The sequence below is a fragment of the Channa argus genome, unplaced genomic scaffold (assembly GCF_033026475.1).
Source record: "Channa argus isolate prfri unplaced genomic scaffold, Channa argus male v1.0 Contig016, whole genome shotgun sequence".
Lineage (NCBI taxonomy): Eukaryota > Metazoa > Chordata > Actinopteri > Anabantiformes > Channidae > Channa > Channa argus.
This window is the reverse complement of record NW_027125235.1, coordinates 140,976-150,328: the sequence shown is the minus strand read 5'-3', so window position 1 is coordinate 150,328 and position 9,353 is coordinate 140,976. Positions and strand designations below refer to the sequence as shown.

Sequence of the window (9,353 nt, the reverse complement as noted above, 5' to 3'; positions counted from 1 at the left end):
CCGCGTTGCCCGTCTCCTTTTCTCGCTCCTCGCTCAAGATCTGCAAGCAGCTGAGCGTTTGCTAGCCCGCCTGGAAAAGGCAGGATCTTAGTCTGTCCGCAATCTGATTGGCTCGGCCAAAGGGCCGGGGCGGCCTCAGGGAAATGGGAGCTGCCTGGGAAATGGAACGCCTCGCAAGCCGAGAAGGGGGTTCCGCGAAGGTGGTGAGTGGTGCGACGAGGGACTTCGGCCCCACACGAAGGCAGGAGCGTCCTTACTCTGGTTTCTCTTCATCACGCACAAGTCTTTCGCCTTTTACTAAAGACTTCCGTGGAGAGGAATACCAATGAGTTAAATTCCATTTTTGGCAGGCTTTGCCTTCTGGCAGAGCCCTGTGAGTTTGTCAAACGTCAAAGCAGCTGTGTCCGTGGAGAGGTCGGCCTGTGCAAAGAGAGCACGGCCGTGGGTGGGTGCTCAGCAGCGGCCAGTGTTACGTCCAGTTAACAATACTGCACCGCGACACTTGAGAAGTGTCAGAGGAGGTTGGCTCAGGCAGCAAAGAGTGGTGGTCATCGCTTCTCGGCCTTTTGGCTAAGATCAAGTGTAGTATCTGTTCTTATCAGTTTAATATCTGATATGTCCTCTACACGGGGACAACTTATTAAACGGATTTTTAGTACCGGGAGGTGAAAAAGGGGCTTGCTCCGTTCACTCCACGCATCGACCTGGCCTTGCAGTGCAGCTGGGAACGGTGCAGCCTTCTCTCCACCTGTGGACAAAAAAAAAAAAACTTGCTCAGCTTTTCAGGGCGTGAGCCAAATGGGACGGCCGCCGGGGGTCACGCTAAGTACCCCTGCCGACTTAGTGGCGGCTTCTCGGTAGGCTCCTTTGGTTTTTGTCTTCTTGCAATTACGCTTTGTCAGCCATGACAACTGGCCGAAAAGTGCAGCGCGCCACAGCAAGGTGTAGCAACAACAGGGCCCCCGTGCGCGTTCTGCATTTCCCCCTGCAGGCATAGGGGGCAACGTTTCCATCCCGCCACAGGGCCCGTTTACCGCTCCCCGCGTTGCCCGTCTCCTTTTCTCGCTCCTCGCTCAAGATCTGCAAGCAGCTGAGCGTTTGCTAGCCCGCCTGGAAAAGGCAGGATCTTAGTCTGTCCGCAATCTGATTGGCTCGGCCAAAGGTCCGGGGCGGCCTCAGGGAAATGGGAGCTGCCTGGGAAATGGAACGCCTCGCAAGCCGAGAAGGGGGTTCCGCGAAGGTGGTGAGTGGTGCGACGAGGGACTTCGGCCCCACACGAAGGCAGGAGCGTCCTTACTCTGGTTTCTCTTCATCACGCACAAGTCTTTCGCCTTTTACTAAAGACTTCCGTGGAGAGGAATACCAATGAGTTAAATTCCATTTTTGGCAGGCTTTGCCTTCTGGCAGAGCCCTGTGAGTTTGTCAAACGTCAAAGCAGCTGTGTCCGTGGAGAGGTCGGCCTGTGCAAAGAGAGCACGGCCGTGGGTGGGTGCTCAGCAGCGGCCAGTGTTACGTCCAGTTAACAATACTGCACCGCGACACTTGAGAAGTGTCAGAGGAGGTTGGCTCAGGCAGCAAAGAGTGGGGGTCATCGCTTCTCGGCCTTTTGGCTAAGATCAAGTGTAGTATCTGTTCTTATCAGTTTAATATCTGATATGTCCTCTACACGGGGACAACTTATTAAACGGATTTTTAGAACCGGGAGCTGAAAAAGGGGCTTGCTCCGTTCACTCCACGCATCGACCTGGCCTTGCAGTGCCGCTGGGAACGGTGCAGCCTTCTCTCCACCTGTGGACAAAAAAAAAAAACTTGCTCAGCTTTTCAGGGCGTGAGCCAAATGGGACGGCCGCCGGGGGTCACGCTAAGTACCCCTGCCGACTTAGTGGCGGCTTCTCGGTAGGCTCCTTTGGTTTTTGTCTTCTTGCAATTACGCTTTGTCAGCCATGACAACTGGCCGAAAAGTGCAGCGCGCCACAGCAAGGTGTAGCAACAACAGGGCCCCCGTGCGCGTTCTGCATTTCCGCCTGCAGGCATAGGGGGCAACGTTTCCATCCCGCCACAGGGCCCGTTTACCGCTCCCCGCGTTGCCCGTCTCCTTTTCTCGCTCCTCGCTCAAGATCTGCAAGCAGCTGAGCGTTTGCTAGCCCGCCTGGAAAAGGCAGGATCTTAGTCTGTCCGCAATCTGATTGGCTCGGCCAAAGGGCCGGGGCGGCCTCAGGGAAATGGGAGCTGCCTGGGAAATGGAACGCCTCGCAAGCCGAGAAGGGGGTTCCGCGAAGGTGGTGAGTGGTGCGACGAGGGACTTCGTCCCCACACGAAGGCAGGAGCGTCCTTACTCTGGTTTCTCTTCATCACGCACAAGTCTTTCGCCTTTTACTAAAGACTTCCGTGGAGAGGAATACCAATGAGGTAAATTCCATTTTTGGCAGGCTTTGCCTTCTGGCAGAGCCCTGTGAGTTTGTCAAACGTCAAAGCAGCTGTGTCCGTGGAGAGGTCGGCCTGTGCAAAGAGAGCACGGCCGTGGGTGGGTGCTCAGCAGCGGCCAGTGTTACGTCCAGTTAACAATACTGCACCGCGACACTTGAGAAGTGTCAGAGGAGGTTGGCTCAGGCAGCAAAGAGTGGGGGTCATCGCTTCTCGGCCTTTTGGCTAAGATCAAGTGTAGTATCTGTTCTTATCAGTTTAATATCTGATATGTCCTCTACACGGGGACAACTTATTAAACGGATTTTTAGAACCGGGAGCTGAAAAAGGGGCTTGCTCCGTTCACTCCACGCATCGACCTGGCCTTGCAGTGCCGCTGGGAACGGTGCAGCCTTCTCTCCACCTGTGGACAAAAAAAAAAAACTTGCTCAGCTTTTCAGGGCGTGAGCCAAATGGGACGGCCGCCGGGGGTCACGCTAAGTACCCCTGCCGACTTAGTGGCGGCTTCTCGGTAGGCTCCTTTGGTTTTTGTCTTCTTGCAATTACGCTTTGTCAGCCATGACAACTGGCCGAAAAGTGCAGCGCGCCACAGCAAGGTGTAGCAACAACAGGGCCCCCGTGCGCGTTCTGCATTTCCCCCTGCAGGCATAGGGGGCAACGTTTCCATCCCGCCACAGGGCCCGTTTACCGCTCCCCGCGTTGCCCGTCTCCTTTTCTCGCTCCTCGCTCAAGATCTGCAAGCAGCTGAGCGTTTGCTAGCCCGCCTGGAAAAGGCAGGATCTTAGTCTGTCCGCAATCTTATTGGCTCGGCCAAAGGGCCGGGGCGGCCTCAGGGAAATGGGAGCTGCCTGGGAAATGGAACGCCTCGCAAGCCGAGAAGGGGGTTCCGCGAAGGTGGTGAGTGGTGCGACGAGGGACTTCGGCCCCACACGAAGGCAGGAGCGTCCTTACTCTGGTTTCTCTTCATCACGCACAAGTCTTTCGCCTTTTACTAAAGACTTCCGTGGAGAGGAATACCAATGAGTTAAATTCCATTTTTGGCAGGCTTTGCCTTCTGGCAGAGCCCTGTGAGTTTGTCAAACGTCAAAGCAGCTGTGTCCGTGGAGAGGTCGGCCTGTGCAAAGAGAGCACGGCCGTGGGTGGGTGCTCAGCAGCGGCCAGTGTTACGTCCAGTTAACAATACTGCACCGCGACACTTGAGAAGTGTCAGAGGAGGTTGGCTCAGGCAGCAAAGAGTGGGGGTCATCGCTTCTCGGCCTTTTGGCTAAGATCAAGTGTAGTATCTGTTCTTATCAGTTTAATATCTGATATGTCCTATACACGGGGACAACTTATTAAACGGATTTTTAGAACCGGGAGCTGAAAAAGGGGCTTGCTCCGTTCACTCCACGCATCGACCTGGCCTTGCAGTGCCGCTGGGAACGGTGCAGCCTTCTCTCCACCTGTGGACAAAAAAAAAAAACTTGCTCAGCTTTTCAGGGCGTGAGCCAAATGGGACGGCCGCCGGGGGTCACGCTAAGTACCCCTGCCGACTTAGTGGCGGCTTCTCGGTAGGCTCCTTTGGTTTTTGTCTTCTTGCAATTACGCTTTGTCAGCCATGACAACTGGCCGAAAAGTGCAGCGCGCCACAGCAAGGTGTAGCAACAACAGGGCCCCCGTGCGCGTTCTGCATTTCCGCCTGCAGGCATGGGGGGCAACGTTTCCATCCCGCCACAGGGCCCGTTTACCGCTCCCCGCGTTGCCCGTCTCCTTTTCTCGCTCCTCGCTCAAGATCTGCAAGCAGCTGAGCGTTTGCTAGCCCGCCTGGAAAAGGCAGGATCTTAGTCTGTCCGCAATCTGATTGGCTCGGCCAAAGGGCCGGGGCGGCCTCAGGGAAATGGGAGCTGCCTGGGAAATGGAACGCCTCGCAAGCCGAGAAGGGGGTTCCGCGAAGGTGGTGAGTGGTGCGACGAGGGACTTCGGCCCCACACGAAGGCAGGAGCGTCCTTACTCTGGTTTCTCTTCATCACGCACAAGTCTTTCGCCTTTTACTAAAGACTTCCGTGGAGAGGAATACCAATGAGGTAAATTCCATTTTTGGCAGGCTTTGCCTTCTGGCAGAGCCCTGTGAGTTTGTCAAACGTCAAAGCAGCTGTGTCCGTGGAGAGGTCGGCCTGTGCAAAGAGAGCACGGCCGTGGGTGGGTGCTCAGCAGCGGCCAGTGTTACGTCCAGTTAACAATACTGCACCGCGACACTTGAGAAGTGTCAGAGGAGGTTGGCTCAGGCAGCAAAGAGTGGGGGTCATCGCTTCTCGGCCTTTTGGCTAAGATCAAGTGTAGTATCTGTTCTTATCAGTTTAATATCTGATATGTCCTCTACACGGGGACAACTTATTAAACGGATTTTTAGAACCGGGAGCTGAAAAAGGGGCTTGCTCCGTTCACTCCACGCATCGACCTGGCCTTGCAGTGCCGCTGGGAACGGTGCAGCCTTCTCTCCACCTGTGGACAAAAAAAAAAAACTTGCTCAGCTTTTCAGGGCGTGAGCCAAATGGGACGGCCGCCGGGGGTCACGCTAAGTACACCCTGCCGACTTAGTGGCGGCTTCTCGGTAGGCTCCTTTGGTTTTTGTCTTCTTGCAATTACGCTTTGTCAGCCATGACAACTGGCCGAAAAGTGCAGCGCGCCACAGCAAGGTGTAGCAACAACAGGGCCCCCGTGCGCGTTCTGCATTTCCGCCTGCAGGCATAGGGGGCAACGTTTCCATCCCGCCACAGGGCCCGTTTACCGCTCCCCGCGTTGCCCGTCTCCTTTTCTCGCTCCTCGCTCAAGATCTGCAAGCAGCTGAGCGTTTGCTAGCCCGCCTGGAAAAGGCAGGATCTTAGTCTGTCCGCAATCTGATTGGCTCGGCCAAAGGGCCGGGGCGGCCTCAGGGAAATGGGAGCTGCCTGGGAAATGGAACGCCTCGCAAGCCGAGAAGGGGGTTCCGCGAAGGTGGTGAGTGGTGCGACGAGGGACTTCGGCCCCACACGAAGGCAGGAGCGTCCTTACTCTGGTTTCTCTTCATCACGCACAAGTCTTTCGCCTTTTACTAAAGACTTCCGTGGAGAGGAATACCAATGAGTTAAATTCCATTTTTGGCAGGCTTTGCCTTCTGGCAGAGCCCTGTGAGTTTGTCAAACGTCAAAGCAGCTGTGTCCGTGGAGAGGTCGGCCTGTGCAAAGAGAGCACGGCCGTGGGTGGGTGCTCAGCAGCGGCCAGTGTTACGTCCAGTTAACAATACTGCACCGCGACACTTGAGAAGTGTCAGAGGAGGTTGGCTCAGGCAGCAAAGAGTGGGGGTCATCGCTTCTCGGCCTTTTGGCTAAGATCAAGTGTAGTATCTGTTCTTATCAGTTTAATATCTGATATGTCCTCTACACGGGGACAACTTATTAAACGGATTTTTAGAACCGGGAGCTGAAAAAGGGGCTTGCTCCGTTCACTCCACGCATCGACCTGGCCTTGCAGTGCCGCTGGGAACGGTGCAGCCTTCTCTCCACCTGTGGACAAAAAAAAAAAACTTGCTCAGCTTTTCAGGGCGTGAGCCAAATGGGACGGCCGCCGGGGGTCACGCTAAGTACCCCTGCCGACTTAGTGGCGGCTTCTCGGTAGGCTCCTTTGGTTTTTGTCTTCTTGCAATTACGCTTTGTCAGCCATGACAACTGGCCGAAAAGTGCAGCGCGCCACAGCAAGGTGTAGCAACAACAGGGCCCCCGTGCGCGTTCTGCATTTCCCCCTGCAGGCATAGGGGGCAACGTTTCCATCCCGCCACAGGGCCCGTTTACCGCTCCCCGCGTTGCCCGTCTCCTTTTCTCGCTCCTCGCTCAAGATCTGCAAGCAGCTGAGCGTTTGCTAGCCCGCCTGGAAAAGGCAGGATCTTAGTCTGTCCGCAATCTGATTGGCTCGGCCAAAGGGCCGGGGCGGCCTCAGGGAAATGGGAGCTGCCTGGGAAATGGAACGCCTCGCAAGCCGAGAAGGGGGTTCCGCGAAGGTGGTGAGTGGTGCGACGAGGGACTTCGGCCCCACACGAAGGCAGGAGCGTCCTTACTCTGGTTTCTCTTCATCACGCACAAGTCTTTCGCCTTTTACTAAAGACTTCCGTGGAGAGGAATACCAATGAGTTAAATTCCATTTTTGGCAGGCTTTGCCTTCTGGCAGAGCCCTGTGAGTTTGTCAAACGTCAAAGCAGCTGTGTCCGTGGAGAGGTCGGCCTGTGCAAAGAGAGCACGGCCGTGGGTGGGTGCTCAGCAGCGGCCAGTGTTACGTCCAGTTAACAATACTGCACCGCGACACTTGAGAAGTGTCAGAGGAGGTTGGCTCAGGCAGCAAAGAGTGGTGGTCATCGCTTCTCGGCCTTTTGGCTAAGATCAAGTGTAGTATCTGTTCTTATCAGTTTAATATCTGATATGTCCTCTACACGGGGACAACTTATTAAACGGATTTTTAGTACCGGGAGGTGAAAAAGGGGCTTGCTCCGTTCACTCCACGCATCGACCTGGCCTTGCAGTGCAGCTGGGAACGGTGCAGCCTTCTCTCCACCTGTGGACAAAAAAAAAAAAACTTGCTCAGCTTTTCAGGGCGTGAGCCAAATGGGACGGCCGCCGGGGGTCACGCTAAGTACCCCTGCCGACTTAGTGGCGGCTTCTCGGTAGGCTCCTTTGGTTTTTGTCTTCTTGCAATTACGCTTTGTCAGCCATGACAACTGGCCGAAAAGTGCAGCGCGCCACAGCAAGGTGTAGCAACAACAGGGCCCCCGTGCGCGTTCTGCATTTCCCCCTGCAGGCATAGGGGGCAACGTTTCCATCCCGCCACAGGGCCCGTTTACCGCTCCCCGCGTTGCCCGTCTCCTTTTCTCGCTCCTCGCTCAAGATCTGCAAGCAGCTGAGCGTTTGCTAGCCCGCCTGGAAAAGGCAGGATCTTAGTCTGTCCGCAATCTGATTGGCTCGGCCAAAGGGCCGGGGCGGCCTCAGGGAAATGGGAGCTGCCTGGGAAATGGAACGCCTCGCAAGCCGAGAAGGGGGTTCCGCGAAGGTGGTGAGTGGTGCGACGAGGGACTTCGGCCCCACACGAAGGCAGGAGCGTCCTTACTCTGGTTTCTCTTCATCACGCACAAGTCTTTCGCCTTTTACTAAAGACTTCCGTGGAGAGGAATACCAATGAGTTAAATTCCATTTTTGGCAGGCTTTGCCTTCTGGCAGAGCCCTGTGAGTTTGTCAAACGTCAAAGCAGCTGTGTCCGTGGAGAGGTCGGCCTGTGCAAAGAGAGCACGGCCGTGGGTGGGTGCTCAGCAGCGGCCAGTGTTACGTCCAGTTAACAATACTGCACCGCGACACTTGAGAAGTGTCAGAGGAGGTTGGCTCAGGCAGCAAAGAGTGGGGGTCATCGCTTCTCGGCCTTTTGGCTAAGATCAAGTGTAGTATCTGTTCTTATCAGTTTAATATCTGATATGTCCTCTACACGGGGACAACTTATTAAACGGATTTTTAGAACCGGGAGCTGAAAAAGGGGCTTGCTCCGTTCACTCCACGCATCGACCTGGCCTTGCAGTGCCGCTGGGAACGGTGCAGCCTTCTCTCCACCTGTGGACAAAAAAAAAAAACTTGCTCAGCTTTTCAGGGCGTGAGCCAAATGGGACGGCCGCCGGGGGTCACGCTAAGTACCCCTGCCGACTTAGTGGCGGCTTCTCGGTAGGCTCCTTTGGTTTTTGTCTTCTTGCAATTACGCTTTGTCAGCCATGACAACTGGCCGAAAAGTGCAGCGCGCCACAGCAAGGTGTAGCAACAACAGGGCCCCCGTGCGCGTTCTGCATTTCCGCCTGCAGGCATAGGGGGCAACGTTTCCATCCCGCCACAGGGCCCGTTTACCGCTCCCCGCGTTGCCCGTCTCCTTTTCTCGCTCCTCGCTCAAGATCTGCAAGCAGCTGAGCGTTTGCTAGCCCGCCTGGAAAAGGCAGGATCTTAGTCTGTCCGCAATCTGATTGGCTCGGCCAAAGGGCCGGGGCGGCCTCAGGGAAATGGGAGCTGCCTGGGAAATGGAACGCCTCGCAAGCCGAGAAGGGGGTTCCGCGAAGGTGGTGAGTGGTGCGACGAGGGACTTCGGCCCCACACGAAGGCAGGAGCGTCCTTACTCTGGTTTCTCTTCATCACGCACAAGTCTTTCGCCTTTTACTAAAGACTTCCGTGGAGAGGAATACCAATGAGGTAAATTCCATTTTTGGCAGGCTTTGCCTTCTGGCAGAGCCCTGTGAGTTTGTCAAACGTCAAAGCAGCTGTGTCCGTGGAGAGGTCGGCCTGTGCAAAGAGAGCACGGCCGTGGGTGGGTGCTCAGCAGCGGCCAGTGTTACGTCCAGTTAACAATACTGCACCGCGACACTTGAGAAGTGTCAGAGGAGGTTGGCTCAGGCAGCAAAGAGTGGGGGTCATCGCTTCTCGGCCTTTTGGCTAAGATCAAGTGTAGTATCTGTTCTTATCAGTTTAATATCTGATATGTCCTCTACACGGGGACAACTTATTAAACGGATTTTTAGAACCGGGAGCTGAAAAAGGGGCTTGCTCCGTTCACTCCACGCATCGACCTGGCCTTGCAGTGCCGCTGGGAACGGTGCAGCCTTCTCTCCACCTGTGGACAAAAAAAAAAAACTTGCTCAGCTTTTCAGGGCGTGAGCCAAATGGGACGGCCGCCGGGGGTCACGCTAAGTACCCCTGCCGACTTAGTGGCGGCTTCTCGGTAGGCTCCTTTGGTTTTTGTCTTCTTGCAATTACGCTTTGTCAGCCATGACAACTGGCCGAAAAGTGCAGCGCGCCACAGCAAGGTGTAGCAACAACAGGGCCCCCGTGCGCGTTCTGCATTTCCCCCTGCAGGCATAGGGGGCAACGTTTCCATCCCGCCACAGGGCCCGTTTACCGCTC

At 55.6% G+C, this 9,353-nt stretch overlaps 18 non-coding genes across 18 annotated transcripts; all 18 read left to right on the top strand.

Annotated features, from left to right (window-relative positions):
* Positions 1-253: 253 nt before the first annotated feature.
* On the top strand, positions 254-369 carry LOC137113435 (U5 spliceosomal RNA). Its single transcript, XR_010912565.1, has one exon. It is a non-coding gene; the product is annotated as a U5 spliceosomal RNA (small nuclear RNA).
* Positions 370-550: 181 nt separating this feature from the next.
* Positions 551-741, top strand: LOC137114288 (U2 spliceosomal RNA). Its single transcript, XR_010913396.1, has one exon. It is a non-coding gene; the product is annotated as a U2 spliceosomal RNA (small nuclear RNA).
* Positions 742-1,293: 552 nt separating this feature from the next.
* On the top strand, positions 1,294-1,409 carry LOC137113434 (U5 spliceosomal RNA). The gene has a single exon (XR_010912564.1). It is a non-coding gene; the product is annotated as a U5 spliceosomal RNA (small nuclear RNA).
* Positions 1,410-1,590: 181 nt separating this feature from the next.
* LOC137113817 (U2 spliceosomal RNA) lies at positions 1,591-1,781 on the top strand. The gene has a single exon (XR_010912939.1). It is a non-coding gene; the product is annotated as a U2 spliceosomal RNA (small nuclear RNA).
* A 551-nt stretch (positions 1,782-2,332) lies between these two features.
* LOC137113857 (U5 spliceosomal RNA) lies at positions 2,333-2,448 on the top strand. Its single transcript, XR_010912977.1, has one exon. It is a non-coding gene; the product is annotated as a U5 spliceosomal RNA (small nuclear RNA).
* A 181-nt stretch (positions 2,449-2,629) lies between these two features.
* On the top strand, positions 2,630-2,820 carry LOC137113806 (U2 spliceosomal RNA). The gene has a single exon (XR_010912928.1). It is a non-coding gene; the product is annotated as a U2 spliceosomal RNA (small nuclear RNA).
* A 551-nt stretch (positions 2,821-3,371) lies between these two features.
* On the top strand, positions 3,372-3,487 carry LOC137113433 (U5 spliceosomal RNA). The gene has a single exon (XR_010912563.1). It is a non-coding gene; the product is annotated as a U5 spliceosomal RNA (small nuclear RNA).
* A 181-nt stretch (positions 3,488-3,668) lies between these two features.
* LOC137113256 (U2 spliceosomal RNA) lies at positions 3,669-3,859 on the top strand. The gene has a single exon (XR_010912391.1). It is a non-coding gene; the product is annotated as a U2 spliceosomal RNA (small nuclear RNA).
* Positions 3,860-4,410: 551 nt separating this feature from the next.
* Positions 4,411-4,526, top strand: LOC137113856 (U5 spliceosomal RNA). The gene has a single exon (XR_010912976.1). It is a non-coding gene; the product is annotated as a U5 spliceosomal RNA (small nuclear RNA).
* A 181-nt stretch (positions 4,527-4,707) lies between these two features.
* LOC137113795 (U2 spliceosomal RNA) lies at positions 4,708-4,898 on the top strand. Its single transcript, XR_010912917.1, has one exon. It is a non-coding gene; the product is annotated as a U2 spliceosomal RNA (small nuclear RNA).
* A 552-nt stretch (positions 4,899-5,450) lies between these two features.
* Positions 5,451-5,566, top strand: LOC137113432 (U5 spliceosomal RNA). Its single transcript, XR_010912562.1, has one exon. It is a non-coding gene; the product is annotated as a U5 spliceosomal RNA (small nuclear RNA).
* A 181-nt stretch (positions 5,567-5,747) lies between these two features.
* Positions 5,748-5,938, top strand: LOC137113784 (U2 spliceosomal RNA). The gene has a single exon (XR_010912904.1). It is a non-coding gene; the product is annotated as a U2 spliceosomal RNA (small nuclear RNA).
* Positions 5,939-6,489: 551 nt separating this feature from the next.
* On the top strand, positions 6,490-6,605 carry LOC137113431 (U5 spliceosomal RNA). Its single transcript, XR_010912561.1, has one exon. It is a non-coding gene; the product is annotated as a U5 spliceosomal RNA (small nuclear RNA).
* A 181-nt stretch (positions 6,606-6,786) lies between these two features.
* Positions 6,787-6,977, top strand: LOC137114287 (U2 spliceosomal RNA). The gene has a single exon (XR_010913395.1). It is a non-coding gene; the product is annotated as a U2 spliceosomal RNA (small nuclear RNA).
* Positions 6,978-7,529: 552 nt separating this feature from the next.
* On the top strand, positions 7,530-7,645 carry LOC137113430 (U5 spliceosomal RNA). Its single transcript, XR_010912560.1, has one exon. It is a non-coding gene; the product is annotated as a U5 spliceosomal RNA (small nuclear RNA).
* Positions 7,646-7,826: 181 nt separating this feature from the next.
* On the top strand, positions 7,827-8,017 carry LOC137113772 (U2 spliceosomal RNA). Its single transcript, XR_010912893.1, has one exon. It is a non-coding gene; the product is annotated as a U2 spliceosomal RNA (small nuclear RNA).
* A 551-nt stretch (positions 8,018-8,568) lies between these two features.
* Positions 8,569-8,684, top strand: LOC137113855 (U5 spliceosomal RNA). The gene has a single exon (XR_010912975.1). It is a non-coding gene; the product is annotated as a U5 spliceosomal RNA (small nuclear RNA).
* Positions 8,685-8,865: 181 nt separating this feature from the next.
* Positions 8,866-9,056, top strand: LOC137113761 (U2 spliceosomal RNA). Its single transcript, XR_010912882.1, has one exon. It is a non-coding gene; the product is annotated as a U2 spliceosomal RNA (small nuclear RNA).
* The last annotated feature ends 297 nt before the right edge of the window (positions 9,057-9,353 follow it).